General features: G+C 39.1%; 1 protein-coding gene across 1 annotated transcript in view; it reads left to right on the top strand.

Annotated features, from left to right (window-relative positions):
* Window positions 1–17,315, top strand: part of CNTNAP2 (contactin associated protein 2) — a 2,325,432-nt gene that overhangs the window by 687,307 nt on the left and 1,620,810 nt on the right. The gene's annotated exons all lie outside the window — the stretch shown is intronic.

The raw sequence follows: 17,315 nt of genomic DNA on the forward strand, positions 1-17,315 counted from the left end.
TCTGCCCGCTAATGCAGGAGATGTGGGTTCGATCCTTTAGTTGGAAAGATTCTCTGGAGAAGGAAATGGCAAACCACTCCAGTATTATTGCCTGGGAAATCCCAAGGACAGTGGGCTTAGTCCATGGGGTCACAAAGAGTCAGACACAACTGAGCTACTAAACAGCAACAACCATTGTGGAGTGATATAGGAAAAAAAAAATGAGCTGCAAATAGGAGATGGTAAAATGAAGAGGAAGAAGTTTTGGTGTTTATATGATAATGAATTCAAAATGACATAAAAATTCTGAGTTAAGGAAATGCTTGTTAATCAGAAAATCATTTAGAAAGATGTTAAAAAGAATAGGTTCCAAATATGTGCACCATGCATGAGGAAGAATACTTTGTATTAACTGCTTTTTCTCCTTTTATTAATGTACACATTTAGTTTCTATTGAAAATGCAGGATGAAAAATTATGACTCTTTGCAGTTTCTCCCCTAGTGCCCAGAATTTAGCTTTGTTATTAAAGTCATGTGAAAAAACTTGTATATTTGCAGCTGAAATTTTACTTTTAGACTTTAAAGTCATAGTACCATTATAATTAGTAAATGATGATTTCAAAGTGGACAGCAGCTAGTAGAGGATAAAAGAAGATAATTAAGAACAGAAACTTAAAACTCTTTTGCTTCAAAGAAATTCTGGTATAAATATCAATGAATGACAACTTGGAAAGATACAGTATTTTCTTAGATAAATATGTATTAACTGACAGCGGCCATAATTTTTATTCAATAAAACAGGAGATGCTAAGCTTAAATCATAACAAATTCAGGGAAAAAATGTGAAAAATTAAAGAAGGAAGGAAAACAGGGAAGAAAAAGCAAAAACAAAGGTTGAAAAAAGAAAATTGGAGAAAACCCAAAGGGGGAGGAAAAAAGAAGATGGGAAGAAAGAAAACATGTCAGCAAAGAGAGAAAAAAATATCAGAGAGAATCAGAAAAAAAGGGAGAAAAAAATACATAAGGAAAAAATAGAATAATATATATATATATATACAGAAATTCCTGAAAGTATAAAGTTATCATAATCAGAAAACAATTGGTGAAAGAGATCACACAGGTAAAGATTGCTAAGTCACTTCAGTCGTGTCCGACTCTGTGTGACCCCATAGACGGCAGCTCACCAGGCTCCCCCATCCCTGGGATTCTCCGGGCAAGAACACTGGAGTGGGTTGCCATTTCCTTCTCCAATGCATGAAAGTGAAAAGTGAAAAGGAAGTCGCTCAGTCGTGTTCGACTCTTCGCGACCCCACGGACTGAAGCCCACCAGGCTCCTCCGTCCATGGGATTTTCCAGGCAAGAGTACTGGAGTGGGGTGCCATCACCTTCTCCGACAGGTAAAGACAGAGGAATATAAATTTCAAATATATATAAATATAATATATATATATACAGCTTTGATTTAAAAGTAGTATCTGTCAGCTATTTTTTTCAATGTGCTGTTTTTTAAATTGTGGTATAATTGACATAACATTATGTTCGTTTCAAATGTACAGCATAATGATTTCATGTATGCAGATTTGTATGTATTGCAAAATGATCACCACAGTAAGCCTAGTTAACACCCATCACTATGCACAGTTACAAACATTTTTTCTTGCAGTGAGGACTTTAAGGTCTAGTTTCTTCGTAGCTTTCACATATGTAGGACATTATTGTTAACTATAGTCAGCATACTGCATATTATATCCTCAAGACTTGTTTTATAACTGGAAATTCATACCTTTTGACTCCCTTCACTCATTTTACTTAACTCTCAACACCCTGCCTCTGGGAACCATCAAAGAGTTCTCTGTGTCTGTGTAGTTATTCTTTTTATTATGTGATTAGGGCTTCCCAGGTGGCGCTCAGAGAAGGCAATGGCAGCCCACTCCAGTACTCTTGCCTGGCAAATCCCAAGGACGGAGGAGCCTGGTGGGCTGCAGTTCATGGGGTCGCTAGGGGTCGGACATGACTGAGCGACTTCACTTTCACGCATTGGAGAAGGAAATGGCAACCCCACTCCAGTGTTCTCGCCTGGAGAATCCCAGGGGCGGGGGAGTCTGGTGGGCTGCCCTCTATGGGGTCGCACAGAGTCGGACGCGACTGAAGCGACTTAGCAGCAGCAGGTGGCGCTAGTGAGAAAGAACTCGCCTGCCAGGGCAGGAGATGTGGGTTCCATTTCTGGGTCAGGGAAGATCCCCTGGAGCAGGAAATGACAACCCACTCCAGTATTCTTGCCTGGAGAATTCCATGGACAGAAGAGCCTGGCAGGCTACAGTCCATGGGGTCGCAAAGAGTCAGACACAACTGAGCTACTAAACAAGTTTTCAAAAATTTTCCTTCAATATGTCAAATAATGAAAAATTTAATGTATGCCTTTTCCATTAAATTAACTAAAACTAAACCAACCATCCCCCCCAAAAAAAACAGAAAACTTGCCATACCCAAATTCATAATTATGATGCCAACCAGTCCAGTACTAATAAATGTGGGACAACATATAAAAGGGAAAAGAAATCGTACATATACCTCCTGATATCAAGAGGATGTGATATTCCCTAAAAGAAGTATCATGATGTTGAAAGACCAAAAGTAACTTTAATGAAAAGAAGCAGAATCTCAAAATATTTTTTAGGAAGTTCTGTGGGAAAAGAATACCGATGAAATGTTATACCTAGTGAATTTGAGCAAGTCAAGTTATGTCAAGAGTGTGACTTCTTTGGGCATACAAATGAAACAACCCAACCAACAGTGAGATGAGTGAAAAAAAAGAATAAAGAAACCATGGTCCAATGATGGGTACTGAGCAATGAATCATTTAAATATAAGATCATGACTACATTGGTACTGGAGAAGACTCTTGAGAGTCCCTTAGACAGCAGAGATCAACCAGTCAATCCTAAAGGAAATCAACTCTGAATGTTCATTGGAAGGGCTGATGCTTAGGTGGAAGCTCCAATCCTTTGGCCACCTGATGCAAATCGTCAACTCACTGCAAAAGACCTGATGCTGAGAAAGATTGAAGCCAAAAGGGAGGGGGCAGGAGAGGATGAGATGGTTAGAGAGCATCACCGACTCAGTGGGTATGAATCGGAGCAAACTCCAGGGGATAGTGAAGGACAGTGAAGCCTGGTGTGCTGCAGTCTCTGGGGTCGCAAAGAGTCAGTCTCAACTTAGCAACTGAACACAAGACAACTAGGAGTTACAGTTGTAGAAAGAGCATAAATGTTACAGATGTGGAATCTAAAATATTAAATACCAAACTATGGAATTAGATATATGCTTTTTCTCCCCAAACTTTCAGAGCAGGAGGCCACTGGATGCTATAACTTTTAAGTGCAGATTTATTTTGTTTTTGTGTTTTTGAAGAAACATCAATAGTTTTATTGTTGCTTTCATTCAAGTAAAGTTACATTAAAATATTTTTGCTTTAAAAATAGTACAGGATGCCACTTTGAATTATTTAGAGGTGTTTATCTACTCATATATGTAAAGTAAGGTATCTAAAATTAAACTTCTAAAATGTTAACTTTCTTTTTTAACCTGGAAGATGGCATTTGAGTAATGTCTTCATCTTCTTTTTAACAGGTTTCTTTATAGTTTCTAGAATGTATGCATCTGTATCTACAGTAGTTAGTGTTAGTCGCTCAGTCATGCCTGACTCTGTGACCCTGTGGACTGTGGCCCGCCAGGCTCCTCTGTTCATGGGATTCTCCAGGCAAGAATACTGGAGTGGGAAGCTACTCCTTTCTGCAGGGGATCTTCCTGACCCAGGGATTGAACCTGGGTCTCCTGCATTGCAGGCAGATTCTTTACTGTCTGAGCCACCAGGGAAGCCCAAGACACACATGTATATAAACAGAAGCATAAATACAATGCATTTCCTATAAGAAAGTTGTTTCAAAAGCAAAATATTACTTAAAATGTTTATGGCTTCTTAGTTGTTTGGCAGTTTCGCTCTGATTTTTGATATAGTGGATTACATGTGTTGGGGTAGAATGTAATGCTGTAGTTCACAGGGGAAAAGCCTCGTCTCTGCTATAGTCTAGCACTTACTTATGGCCCATCTTACCAACATTTGTTCTGCGAGGATGTTTGTTTACTTATATTTTACCTCGCAGAGACCTCTTTTGCTTCTCAGTGGTGTACATGCCTAGTTGCCCATAATGCCCTCCCCTAGCTCACCCCACGTTATCCACCTGTTTGAAATGGTCTCACAGTGGCCATATCTGCACTCATCATGTCACTGCTCCTGTGCATATACATAAAAGACACCCATGTGAAGGGCTAGCTTGACCCTGGTTAATAACCTCACTGTGGATCAAGGCAGCAAGTACCAGAGAGGAGGATTACTTCCTCTAGAAGAAGAAAAAAAATTCCACATATGGTTCTTTCAATTAAAAACAAAATTTTTTATTCCATCATAAATTTTATATGCAGACACCCTTGGAAGAGGAGTCACGTTGACTGAAATTCATTTTAAGATATAAGTGGCTAATGACCAGCATTGATTGAGAATTGTTTTGTTTTTAATGCAGCAGAAAATTATGTATCTTAAAATTAAAGCCAGCACAGCATTCCACAGGGAGAAAAAATATAAAGAATATGTCAGGGAGGCAAGAAATGCTAGAGATATGTTTTCTTACTTGACTATTGGCAAGAATCATCTGATTTATACACCACATAACCATTTGAAAGCAGGGAGATGTTATACTAACAGAAAAGGATGAAAGAGTGTAATTTACTAATTATACAAATACAGAAAAGAACAAATTCAGTTAAGCATTATGTTGATAAACATTGCTTCAAGTTTTATCTTTTATTTAAATGATATTCTTCAAATACATTTTAGAGAGCTAGATTTATGAATACATAGAAAAGCAGAGTATAAAAGCAAATATACATTCAGATGACAGATTGACACACGTTTACAGAATGGGGTTTAGCTCTTGGGTTCCTGTGATACAAATCCATCTGCTGCAAGCTTGGTGTCAGGGACAGAAACATAACAAGCTGGGTGGGGGGGGGAGCAAGAAGTTTAAATGAAAAAACCCACTTGTAATTCTATCATGTCTTTTGAAGCCTATTGCTTTAAGAGGTTTTGTTTGTGTTGGAACAATATCTACCTCTTACGGTCTGTGTTCTGGATTTATCTTAATTCACTGGCGCTTTCTCAGGCTTGTGTCATTCTGACTCAATAGCAAATAGATGGATGACTCTTCCCAAAACATAGCACAGATATTAAACCTTTGAGAATTTTGTGTGAGATAACCATCACCTTATTATATAGTACTTTACAGATTATAAAATGCCTTCATGTACGTTCTAAATGCCCCTTGATCTTCACAATGACCTTGTTAGAAAAAATACATTAGAGATGCCACTATTTCTTCTCCCAAACTTTTTTCTCCACATGCCTTCTACTGTCTACTTCCCCTAAGGGACAGTCATTCTTCCACTTAGCCACAGGTGATGAGAGAGAACCCACAATCTCAACTGATGCCATCAGAACCTCTGTTTCATTTGTGCAACATAAACTCAGGAACCAAGAGAACTACTGGGTAAAGCATGGTGGCGGTGTTGGTTTAGTCAGTCACTCCTGTCTGACTCTTTGCAGTCCCAGGGACTGCAGCCTGCCAGGCTCCTCTGTCCATGGCATTTTCTAGGCATGAATACTAGAGTGGGCTGCTGTTTCCTACTCCAGGGAAATTTTCCAACCCAGGGATTGAACCCACGTCTCCTGCATTGCAGGCGGAGTCTACTGCAGAGCCAGCAGGGAAGCCCCCAAAGCATGGCAGGCCACATATAAATAAGACAGACAGCAGATGCCAGAGAAGAGATGAAGGGTCCGGGGCACATGGGTCTAGGTAGAGGATGGAAAAGTCCCTGGTCTCATTCCCCTTCCGCTGCCTGTGTGCCTCACTTCTCCTTGCGCCTGGGAAACTCACCTTTCTAATTCTAATAATCACCTCCTCTGGCCTGAGCTGATTGTAATAAATCTAGTTACCAAAGAACTCCTGATTAAAAACCATGAAATGTTATCAGTGTTGCATTGGAATTAACCCAAAGATAGAATGTGAAAAGAGATGAAGATTTTGCAACAAGTCTCTTTCACCCCCTTCAGTTCAGTTCAGTCACTCAGTCGTGTCCGACTCTTTGCGACCCCATGAACCGCAGCACGCCAGGCCTCCCTGTCCATCACCAACTCCCGGAATCCACCCAAACCCATGTCCATTGAGTCGGTGATGCCATCCAACCATCTCATCCTCTGTCGTCCCCTGCTCCTTCTGCCCTCAATCTTTCCCAGCATCAGGGTCTTTTCAAATGAGTCAGCTCTTCGTATCAGGTGGCCAAAGTATTGGAGTTTCAGCTTCAGAATCAGTCCTACCAATGAACAACCAGGACTGATCTCCTTTAGGATGCACTGGTTGGATCTCCTTGCAGTCCAAGGGACTCTCAAGAGTTTCACTTGCAGTCCAAGGAACTCTCAAGAGTTTCACCCCCTTGCCACTTACTTTTTCTTAGTAGATACTGAACTGCTTGCTGCTCCTCAGATGTTTTCTTTTTAAAGAAAAAAACAACAAAAAAAAGATTTTTAAGTTTGCTTCTTAGATAATCCCTTCTCTATTAGGAACCTGTCACCTTCTCTCTTAAACCCAAGGGCAGAGACTTGTAATGGTGGCGGGGCTTCCCAGGTGGCGCTAGTGGTAAAGAATCCACCTGAAACTGTAGGGGACATAAGAGATGCGGTTTGATCCCTGAGTTGGAAGATCCCCTGGAGGAGGGCATGGCAACCCACTCCAGTATTCTTGCCTGGAGAATCTCCTGGACAGAGGAGCCTGGTAGGCTACAGTCCATAGGGTTGCAAAGAATTGGACACACCTGAAGTGACTTAGAACACGTACATCCTTTAGGTCCTCCAGCAAGGAGAACAGATTGCATCTGTAGGCCATAGAAGTGATGAGCACTTTGAGGAGGAATATGTCTAAAAGAGTCATCTGGAAAGACCACTGGATCAGGCCTCTTAATGGTTCACACTTATATCCGAAAAAGAACCACAAGTCCATCTCTTCCCTTTCCTTCAAATATAGCGCTGAAGTTAAAGCATTCCTATCATGCCTTGATGCCTTAGCTTGGTCCCATCATTGCTTTCGCCATTTTTCTGCTTCCTGTTGGCCAAGAGGGTAATTAGCAGAATGCCAACCTCTGCAGTCCACACTCTCACACTTACCAAGCAGAATGCCAACCTCTGCAGTCCACACTCTCACACTTACCATATCATACTGCCTCTTGCAGAACCTGGTGGCTCAGCAAGTCATCATACCATACCTTGTCTGCTCTTCCGAGTTTCATTCCTGCTACTCGTGGAAAGTGGAGCTTTATCTCCTCTGTTGCACTGTCAGTTCTCATGTCCCTGAGTTAAGTTTGTGAAAGCCCTCCTTTGCCTCTTTCTATTCTTTCTCCCCTTTCTGCTCTAAGTAGTAAAAGGAGCTGTCACAATGAATTAAACCCCGAACAGTAGCTGGGACACTATGGATTAGGAAATAGGCTACAATGATTCCATGAGGACTTGGTGCCATTAATGCCTCCTGCTGCTGCTTGGGTGCTCTCTCCAACCTCTGATCCATTCCTCAGTTCTCCATTGCCCAGGCCTGGCTGTCAGTATCCACCAGATCAGGTAGTGTACTCAATCTATATGAGAAAGCTCTTCCCTTAGACTACAGCATCCAGGCTTAGTATGAGGTAGACTAAAGTTTCCACTTGCCATGCTCCTGGCCATTTTTCAGCTTCCACTCCACTAATTCCCTTCTTTTTCCTTCTCTAGCCTCTACCACTTATTCAGTGTTTCTCTTAATCCACTTACTGATGATTGATTGTGCTTTAATATGAATTCTTTGGTCCAAGTATTACTGGGAGAGGTTGCATTTTAAGATCAGATCTTTGGGAGCAAGAAGAAATAATAATAATTAATAAGTCCAGAGAACTTTTTTTCTTACGTAGCTTCTCAGGATATTTGACATTCCTCTTGGACAGGTTATACTTCTTCATCTTCAAATTACTCTCTTGCAAAGCCCTGCTGATTTTGCCAGCTCTCATGTGGCGCCAAGTAGTGGAAAAAGAGTGACTGTATCCATGCATAACTAGATTCCAATACAGAATCAACCAAAGGCGAGGATGGTATTAGTCAATTATCTTGACTTTCTGTGTCTCAGCTTCCTGATGTATTACCAGGGAAATTCTACAGATATGGTGCCCCTGTTTATATTCTGAAATGTAATCAAATATATAATTTTGCAGAACCATCGTGAAGATTAAATAATCCACACAAAGTGTACTGCATTTAAATATTAGTCTCTTTCTGATCAATTACCCTCAACTACCTAAATGGTACCACATATATTAATACTTTATAACACAGATTACATGAAATATGTATCTCATTACAAAAACAATGCCTCCTTAAAAAGATATTGCTAGCTTTTGTGTATTTCCCAATGTGTTTTTTTCTTCTATCATCACATAAAAATGATATTGTAATAATTGAAAGATTAATAAAATACCATTTAAATTTTTTCATGATTTTTTTTACACAAATTTTAGACTGCTTAAATGTCCCCCTACTTTTTTGACCTCAAATTCTTTCAGTAAAAATGGACTGACATCTGTGATTTTCAAATGTTATTGTTACTATTTGTATATCATTTGAATTAGATCTTATAGAATCCAATCTAATATATATATATTTATTAATTTTGAGATACACAGAAAAGCCAAAAACAATTGTTCTAGACTTTAGGGAGAATAAAAATATAATTTTCCCCTCATCTTTTAAAATTCTGACTAGTTTTAAAAATATATTTGAAATGTCTTCTTCATATTAGTAGGTCTTTGTATTCGCCTTTTCAATTGAATGAGAGTTGCCATCTAACATACTAAATTTTAATTTTTTTAAAATTTAATTCTCAAATATTAATCAAATTTTCTACTTCACTGGGAGTTTTGAAAAATTAAATGTGCAATAGAGGATACATTTGTATCACTGATATGTGTTTGAAAAATTACTGAATGCTGGAAGCATTGTTTACTGGAGAATGATTCATAAATTTGTTTAGACATGCCTTTTTAATTTGCAAATAATATTACTATGTTTCTGCTCAGCATAAAATTTTATAATGATGAAATTGTAATACCTTCTTTTGTGTTCCCTATAGAAATATATGCTGGTTTTTGTAGCATTTCTCATAGAGTACTGTTTCCCAAGTTGTGTGATGTGAATCCAAGCTATGAACACACACATATACACAGCCTTTCCACAATTATGGGCTTCCCTGGTGGCTCAGACAGTAAAGAATCTGCCTGCAATGCAGGAGACCCAAGTTCGATGCCTGGGTCAGGAAGATCCCCTGGAGGAGGAAATGGCAACCCACTCCAGTATTCTTGCCTGGAGAATTCCATGGACAGAGGAGCCTGGCAGGCTATTGTCCATGGGGTCGCAAAGAGTCCAACAAGACTGAGCAACTAACATTTTCACTTTCATTTTTCACAGTTAAATCAGCCAGGCAAATACTGGGTATGGTGATACTCTCTAGAAGAACTAGAGAGAGTCTCTTCATTATGAAATATCTTTAGAGCCAGCAGAACAGTCTCACTCTGAAAGAAACTCTTATACAATTTAGCCAAACATTCTGTACATCAATGGTTTTCAACAGGGTTTGTTTAATATGCTTGGAATTACAGTTGTGTCCCATGAGTTCACTACTTACTGTTTCTAAAAATACTGCTTTTCAAGGCTGTATGATAAGAATATGATGGATGATGATTTTTGGTTTAGCAGATTTTTTTTAATTATCAAAGATTATAACTGTATAATACTGAGAAGTATAGAACAAAATACAATTATTGGAGGATGATTGCTCTACAATATTGTATTGGCCTCAGCTACACATCAACAAGAATCAGCCACAGATACACATATGTCCCCTCCCTCCTGAACCTCCCTCCTGTCTCCCTCCCCATCCCACCCCTCTAGGTTGTCACAGAGCAAGGTGTTGAGAGCTCCCTGTGTCACGCAGCAAATTCTCACTTGCTGTCTCTTTTACATGTGGTATGTACATGTTTCCATGCTATTCTCAGAGAAAGGGAGTTCTTAGATTCCGGGCATTTGAAATGAAGAAATGTTAATTGTCTGAAGGAAGTCGCTCTTTTGCCATCCATAGTGCATATTTCCCACCGAGAAAATCATAAGCTGCCATCTTCTAAATGACTCTGGGATTACTTTTCTAACACTCTCTTTATATCACAATATCAATACCCGATTGTCTACACTGAAATTTATATTATGTGTTCTAATTTTCCTTTCCACACAATATTGAAAACCATGCTGTTTGGTACTTGCCTTATAAAGTTTAGGGCATGTGGGGTGGGAAATCTTGACATCTGAAGTAAAGAAATACACTTAAATAGTATTTTGAGAAGATGAACAGATTAAATATCTCTTTGTGGATGTGTTGCTATGGAGTTAGAGGAAGTAGGTTTCTCTTTTACCCTTGGAGAGACCTTGAGCTACTTCTTCCCTTCATTTAATTTCCCTAATTATGTCACTGCTGTAATGAGAAAGTTGGATGAGATGATCTCTGGGACCTTGCCATCTCTGAACACCGTCACCTTGTAGCCAAGATCGATCACAATTCCCCAGTCTAAAACTTCATGAGCCACTTACAGAATCTCATGGTCTGGACTACTTCTTCCTTTGTGCACAGAAGTATTTCCCACTAAATAACTTGAAAGTAGTCAGGATATCTGGGAGAAAACATTTACGGAATAAAGTCTCTACAAGTTGAATTTTTTTCTTTCTAAACCATTCCGAAATAGATGCCAGTGGTATGCTTAGAGATCAAATGTTTAATTATCCCTTTGCTCTTTGCTAATTTTATTCAAAGAGAGACCTTAATACTTTCCACATCTCTGCCAAGAAAGAGGAGAATTTATGTGAATGATTTGTACCTGATCAGAAGTATTTGTTTTAAAAGATAATTCTTGGCATCATCCCAAAGCACTTTAACACAGTATTGTGGTCAACTGTCAAAGAATATTTTCTGAATGAATGAACAAGTATATTGAATTATATTTATTGCGTAGATTTCCATTCACTTTAAACTTCAGAGGCTTACTGCTTCTCTGTTGAGATAATTTGTTAAATCAAGAGTGGGTATTTGCTAACATTTTTCAGTTTCAAAAAAATTATTTCACAAGTTATTTAGTCCCTGTTGTAGCCAACTGGGGTCCAGACAGTAATAGAGAATAAGAGACCATAGTAACTGCTATTATCATCACTTCTAAATATATATATATATATAAATAAATATATATGTCAATATATAAATATCAGTTTTGTAGAGTGTTCATGCAGATCAATTGAGAAATGGTCCCCTTGGTTTCTCCCAGTGCTTTTAAAATGGGTAACAGTTACCATCAAGGTAATGATGTTGAGTTGGTAAAGCATGCCCCTCGTATTTCAGGATATGTCTTTCACAGATGAGGCTTTCAGTTTTAGCTGCTGCATCCATGTGGTAACAGGTGCCTTTGGGTGCCAAAGCATGTTCCATCAGTCCTTTCATCTGTGTCTCGCCCATGAGGAATACACTGTGAGTCCTTTTTGCACAGTGTAGCTCTGGGAAGAAAGGAAGGTCAGAAATGAGCAGGGCATGCCTTCAAGTTACTGTCTGGGAAATTCACATCAACTGATCATATGAAGGTCACTGCCCAGTGAGGAACACTGCACAAGAGCACGGATTCATTCAACGTGATTACGGCCCAAACAGCCACACGTGTGAAAAATACACTTCAAATCCTATAATTACCTTCCTTCTGCAACAGATGAGTGACTCTTCATTAATTTTCAATATCTCCTCCTTCTATGATTAGAGAACGTTCCATGCTTTTTGCCTGTTTGCCTCCTCCCCCTTATTTCATTCAATAAGAGAAAAAAGAGGCCAAGTTATTTCCAAGACAGTTGGGAGGATTTAATCTAGTAATAGCTCTATTAGCAACCTGGTTAGGTCATGCTTATCACAATGAATAGGCGCTTGCCTTTTACCTTGAGCAAATTAATGACTTTTTCCACCCATTTTTCAATGGGAAGAATGAAAACATGAGAATCACCTGCTCTTTTATATTCACGTCTTGCAATACAAATTCTGAAAAGACTGTCACTAATAACAATTCAAATCTGTCCAGCCTCCGCTGGTGCATTGCCCTTTCTGTACTCTGCAAATGAGCAGTCCACAGCTGCGTTGTTTACTCATTTCCTTTCTTTAAAACCAAGATATATGTTTGACATGAATATTGCTGACAATAAACCATGACATTCAAAACAGTCTACTTTTATTGTTCTTGCCTCTTTAACATTAAAATGCAAACACAAATTGTGGAAAGCTTTATTCTGGTTTTTATTCCAAGGTCACTTTTTATTTTGCTTTTTTTCTTAGCTAGTTTTATTTTCTTAGCAATGCAAGGAATTCAAGTTGTATGTTTTTATTTTGCTTTGTTTGGTTCCTCAGTAGCTTCTGGAATTTATTTCCTTTGTACCTGTTTTTCCACTTTAAAATTGGTGGGTGGTGCTATTTATCTCAGTTAGAGGGTCCTTGTCTGAATTTTATCTGCTATCTCCATGTCACCAGACATCTGCAGCCAGGTAGACTGTTCTGCCTCCAGGGTGAACTGTTCTGTGTTAAAAGGTTTGTGCCAGAGCATGTGTGTGAACGATGTGTAAGTACACATGTTTTGTGGATTTTTCCCTAGCCAATTTCTGGCACATATGAATATCAGAGGATTATTGATTGAAGTTTTTTTTTTGTTCATTTGCTTTTTACTTTCAACTGATGCTTAGAACATGAGATAAGCCCTGTAAGGCTGTACTGTTAAGATGATGAAACATGCTGTTTCCTCCCCTACGGTTCCTTCTCAAGTGTTCTAAAGAGAGCGAAAGTCAAAACCATGTGCTTCTGTGGTCTACATGTTGCTGTGGTATTAGAGATTCATAAGTAATTATTGGAGCCTCTTCTTTGATAAGGCCATGCTTTCCTATAGGGTCAAATAGAGTTCCCAGAAAAAGAATGATTAAACCGTGCTTTGAATAGTTCCAACAGGAGGGACACATAGACAGAGTAGAAGTGATGACCCTTCCTCACCTTGGAAGGGCAGGCAGTCCACAGCAAATGCTTCCCAGGGAGGCCAGGAAGGCCAAGTGTTTCTCCACTGCCCCCACCCCAGCCAGCCCACATCTTAACTGTATTAACTTACCAGCAGTTCTTATGGGCCTCCAGATTTTAATTATATAGGTTGTTCTTCATACATAGCATCAACCCTTTTTAAGTTGCTTGTCCTTCAATAGTTGTCCAAAAGTCATCCCTGGTGGCTAAGTGAGGTCTTTTAAGGTGTGCCATATATGTGTATATATATATATATATATTTTTTTTTTTTTTTCCTATCTCAGAACTTAGTAAACAGTTTTGGATAGTAGCCTTATTTCTCTGAGTCCATGAAGCTGGATGTGAATGGAACACAAGCCCTACCATCTCTAGCATCTACAATTGTGCCTAGCACAGAAGAAATACTCACAGATAGAAACAGTTGTTGGCATGCACACATTATCTCCTTGGGGCCTGACAAAAAACCCTAGGAAAGAATTTAGCAGGAATACAGCTCTGTTTTATGTATAAGAAAACTTAAATTCAAGAAAGTTTATATTCTTGCCCATGGCTACAGCTAACAGAAAGCAGATTTGAGCATTTGAATTTGAAACAGACTCTTCTGATTTCAAAAATCACTCACTGTTCTCTTCTCCACATGTTTCTGTGCCTATGTGAGCTTCTCTTTAGGAAAAATTGTAATACTTTTTGAGTTGGTTTTAGAACAGGTAAATTTTTCCCACTGGAGGCTAAGAAAATAAACAGACATATTTCTCTATTTTATTCTTGAGTATATACTGACTATGTGATTTATTTGCATGCTTGTTATCTTGCTTTAAGTGTTCAAAGAGTAATAAAGACATTATTTTAAATATTTACATGTAATAATAATTTCTAAAAACCCACCCCCTTCTTTTCCCCTTACACTCAAAAGCTAGCCTTTTCAAAGCTATGTTCCTTCAATCTTATTTCTGTATTTGGATGATATGAGGTGGTAGGTTAAAAAAAAAAAAGGATATTACTGTACTTGAAGTATTATATATGTGAGAACAGCCAAAGATTGGAGTGAAACAATGAGAGCAACATTCTGTCTTCCAGAAAAACGCTGAAATAAGAGTAAAAAAAAAAAAAAAAACTATCGACGTGCAGCACCAATATGCTAGAAACTGACAGAACAATATTTTTTAAGTCACTAACATTTTTAATATTCAAAACACACATGGAGAAAAAGCTGTAAGTCAGTACAAAGTGAAAGGAAATGAATAACAGGAATAAAACTCAACCACAAAATAGAAAATGACTGAGATCTTACTAGATATGCCATAAGCCGGATCTCTGTTTGGTATGAGATTGAAATAACCTGGGATTAGTAATAACAATATCCCCCTGTATGGTCATTCTCAATCACTGAGTTGTTTCTTCCAAAGGAAGGTTTCAGCACTGTTAGAATTTGCCTTTCATTTTGTTACTGTTTGGTAGAATGATCATGCTTCCTGGAAACCTATGGAGACTGCCAAGGGAATTTATTCCATTTTTCCTCCAACTTCTTTTTACCAGGTATTGGAATAAGTAAATTAACAGAGATCTGGCCAATTGTTTCAAAATAATTGTTGCCTCTCCTCTCTACAGATAATTCAAGACTTAATCATGAATGATGGGAAGTGATTTTCTAAAGAGAATTTCAGGATCTTCAGGAGCTTCCCTTGTGGCTCAGACAGTAAAGAGTCTGACTGCAATGCGGGAGACCGGGTTTGATCCCTGGGTCGGGAAGATCCCCTGCAGAAGGAAATGGCAACCCACTCCAGGACTCTTGCCTGGAAAATTCCCTAGATGGAAGAACCTGGCAGATTACAGTCCATGGGGTCGCAAAGAGTTGGATACGACTGAGCAATTCACTTCACTTCAAAGAGAATTTCAGAGAAGCACAAAATGCCTTTGGGTTTTAATTCATACTATTGTGCTTGAATTTCCACAATTGAAAGAGAAATTTGAAATGCTTGTATTTTGAACAACAAATACTGTTTATGAGTCTTATACTGAAAGGGCTAGCACCAACTAAGCATCAGTAACAGAGAAGAGTTCTGTGCTGTGCTTAGTCACTCAGTTGTGTTCAACTCTTTTTGACCCCATGGACTGTAGCCCACCAGGCTCCTCTGTCCATGGGGATTTTCCAAGCAAGAATACTGGAGTGGGTTGCCATGCCCTCCTCCAGGGGATCTTCCCAACCCAGGGGTTGAACCCAGGTCTCCTGCATTGCAGGTGGATTCTTCACTCTCTGAACCACCAGGGAAGCCCAAATGGAGAAGAGAGATATTACTTAACCCGCCAATAGCCTAACCTCCTCCCTGTAAGCAAGCGCCTGACTCTCAAACAGTTGCTGTCAGACTTGGGAGCAGACACCAAAGTGACCCATCTTAGGGGTGCTTCTTGAATATGTCCCAGTGCTATGATTCCAGGAAAAATACTCCTCAACTTACATGATTTCATTAAGGGTTTCTTAGTCCATAGCCCACCTTCCTATGGTTCAGAGAGAGGAGAAATGTGGATGGACAGGCCCAGAGATGCCCACCAGGACCCCACGTGCCTCTTGCATTGCTGGGGAGGAGGACTCAGAGAGACAAGGGATACTGTTCAATGAGTAAGACAGAGAGAAAAGATGCTAGCCTTTTGTTGTAGTTCCATCTCAATTTATTGTGAGAGCTTTGGAACTGTTCTTCCTATTGATAGGACATATGTTTGGAAATTCTTCTTAGCAATTTATCAATAAAGTGGAAAGGATTCACTAAGGAGAGATAGACAGGCACGATGTTTTATTAAAGGTCTGAAACATGATAATCGGCTTCTGGAATGCCAACAATTTACATTCAAATAGATTTCTCACTGAGACTAACATCTGAAATCCTGTGATTCTATTTCTGTGTATTGCATTCATCAAGATTTAAGGGTGACTTTGTTCTCAACTCACAGAGATCTCCCACTACCATTTGCTTTCTTTGTTTGGATGGCTTAGCTGGTACAGAATAAAAGTGAGATTGATTCCTTCAGAAGCTCTGAAGTGTTATCTGTGCTAGTTTCACACCCAACAGTGGGGATAGCAGAAGGCAGAGAGGGGGACATAAAAATCCTGTTGCCGAATGAGAATTCTACATCTCACTGTAGTCTGGAATAGTACAGTTATTCATGTTTCAGGCACCTCAATTAGACATTCATTATTCATAAACACTTATGTAACTCTGAGTTATTCAGACTGGGAAACAGCATTAGCAATCATTCTTTTTCTTTATTATTAACACGTCCTGTATCTAAAAGAAGGCACAAAACAACTGTAAAAAGCAAAAAAGTACCCTGTCAGCTGCATGCAATTCCAAATTTTAACTAATTAAGATTTGTTATATCTCCAACAAAACAAGGCAAACGTGGTCCGTTCAGCTCTTCAAAGAAGCCATCTGAACAAATGGACTAGGACCAATTCTGTTAGAATGGTCATATGGACTCTGATCTGATAACAACATTGATTCTTTCAACCATGGACCTCTCAAGTAGTTCTAATTCTCAGTGACACATGTCAAAACCTGGAAAGTCCTACCAGAGAAGCCTAAGCAAGAAACAGAATAAGACTTGAAATGCTTCTCAGTTTAGACGGAATAAGGGATCCCAGCAAGTCAATAAACATGCTTTGAACTGAGTACCCATCACCACTACCAATGGTATTTGCAAACGTATGTGGGACTTAAATATCTGAAGAGTTGACAAGGGAGCCTTTTAGGAACTGTGAAATGGGATTGTGAAGAGAGGCGCTGTTGGTCTGAAGCCCACTGATGAGTGTCCTGAGCTCCACATTTAGAAAAGGCTTAGATGACATATGAGTGTCAATCAGAAGGACATAGACATGTATCTTATGAAGGGGCTTATTAAAGAGTTTTCCCCTGTTACTCCATTGAGAGACCTGAGTTTTCTGGGAGAACAGACAAAACTACCTCTTCCTCTCTTTGCTCCATTCTTTTCTTTCCCTCCTTATATACTCACCTCACTCAAATATTTGTTAAATGCCAACTTGTTTCTAATTGTCGTTTTTCACTTGCTAAGTCACGTCCGACTCTTTGG

The sequence above is a fragment of the Bos taurus genome, chromosome 4 (assembly GCF_002263795.3).
Source record: "Bos taurus isolate L1 Dominette 01449 registration number 42190680 breed Hereford chromosome 4, ARS-UCD2.0, whole genome shotgun sequence".
Classification (NCBI taxonomy): domain Eukaryota; kingdom Metazoa; phylum Chordata; class Mammalia; order Artiodactyla; family Bovidae; genus Bos; species Bos taurus.